The sequence below is a fragment of the Benincasa hispida genome, chromosome 1 (assembly GCF_027475165.1).
Source record: "Benincasa hispida cultivar pf3 chromosome 1, pf3_genome.v1.1, whole genome shotgun sequence".
Taxonomy (NCBI): Eukaryota; Viridiplantae; Streptophyta; class Magnoliopsida; order Cucurbitales; family Cucurbitaceae; genus Benincasa; species Benincasa hispida.
Genome location: NC_143478.1, coordinates 100,933,635 through 100,935,255, shown reverse-complemented (window position 1 = coordinate 100,935,255; position 1,621 = coordinate 100,933,635). Strand labels below are relative to the sequence as shown.

Sequence of the window (1,621 nt, the reverse complement as noted above, 5' to 3'; positions counted from 1 at the left end):
CGGACTCCTTTAATTTTGTCTGCGATAGAGGTTTCTTTGATTCAATCACAGGTTGCTCTTTTGACTTGGTTTTGCGAGGCTTCTTTTTGATTTCTATCGCCGCCTTTCCATTTCTTAGGGTGATTGCTTGGAAGTGTTCTTTCCCTATATTCCCTGGATTGCGTGGAAGCTCGGTTGAGTTAGGCAATGTCCCTTGGGGTCTGTTCTTTAGCTCTTCTGTAATTTGTCCCATTTGAATTTCCAAATTATAGATGGATGTAGCTTGGTTTTGAAGGACTGTTTCATTCTTTTCGATGTATTCCTTCAACAAGTTTTCCAGGGATGATGGGGATGGTGTTTGAGAGCTGTTAGCTTGCTGTTTTCCATTAGTTTTATGGAAAAACCCTGACGGTCCCTCTCTTTGAGCTACAGGCTGATTGCCTTACTGTTGGTTGTTCTTTTAAGAAAAATTAGGGTGATTTTGCCACCCTGGATTGTAAGTGTTTGAAAAGGGATTATTTTTGACAAAGTAAACTAATTGAGGATTTCGTGGACATTCCTCAAAAGAATGTGATTCTTCACATACGACACAACTGGTGCTTGTTTGCTCTATCGCATTGACTTGCCCATTTCGAGTTCCTGAATTATTTATTGTGATGCCTTGCATTAAGTTTATCATCGCATTCATCTGATTTGTAATGATGCGATGGCACCATTTCTCGCATTACCTTTTCTGGGCTTCGTTCTTTGATTGCTTTCTTGCCAATCTTCATGGTTTTTCGAGATGCGATCAAGAGTATTCTTTGCTTCATCATATGTTTTATCTAGCAGATCTTCTGCTGCTGCCGCATTGGCAGCTGTCTGCAATGCAGAGTTGAGTCCATGAGAAAAAATCTCCATTTGGAGGCAATCCAGCAATCCATTGTGTGGGCAATTGCGTACTAGTCTCTTGAACCTTGCCCATGCGTCACTGAGCGATTCATCTTCTTCTTGTTCAAAATTGGTGATCTATTTCCTTCTTCTGGCATTTTCTGTGGGAGGAAAATATTTCTTCATAAACTTCTCCACAACTTGCTCCCATGACATTATCTCTCCTGGTTCGAGAGAGTAAACCCATTTTCTTGCTTTATCGCATAGTGCAAATGGAAATAACGTGAGTCGAACCTCTTCTGGGTAAATATTAGGGAACACGAAATTGTTTCAAATTTCAATGAAGCTTCATAGATGGGTGTGCGGATCTTCACCACGCCGTCCTCCGAACTGTCCTGTTGTTTGTATCATTTGTAACATTACTAGCTTCATCTCGAACCTTGATCCATCCAATGCTGGTCTCATGGTTCCTGGGGAGAAATCATACAAGTTTGGTGACGTATAGTCCTGGATTGGTCTATTGTGATCATTTGCCAGTAGGATAGGATTTTCCATCATGTTGTTTTCATTTGCTACTTGTTCCTCAAGTCGTTCATCCATTTTGTTAACTCTTCCTTGCCGTTTATGTCTGTTTCTCTGCCTTTTGCAAAAAGTTCTTTCGATCTCTGGGTCTCTGGGTCGTACTTGATCTCAAGAGTATGTCCTTCGCTCATACAACGCTTGCTTCTTCCTTCATAGGTGGAATGACAATACAAAAAAGGTCGAAAGCTAC

General features: G+C 41.0%; 1 non-coding gene across 1 annotated transcript; it reads left to right on the top strand.

Moving 5' to 3' along the window:
• The first annotated feature begins 895 nt into the window (after positions 1–895).
• On the top strand, positions 896–1,002 carry LOC120070461 (small nucleolar RNA R71). Its single transcript, XR_005479956.1, has one exon. It is a non-coding gene; the product is annotated as a small nucleolar RNA R71 (small nucleolar RNA).
• The last annotated feature ends 619 nt before the right edge of the window (positions 1,003–1,621 follow it).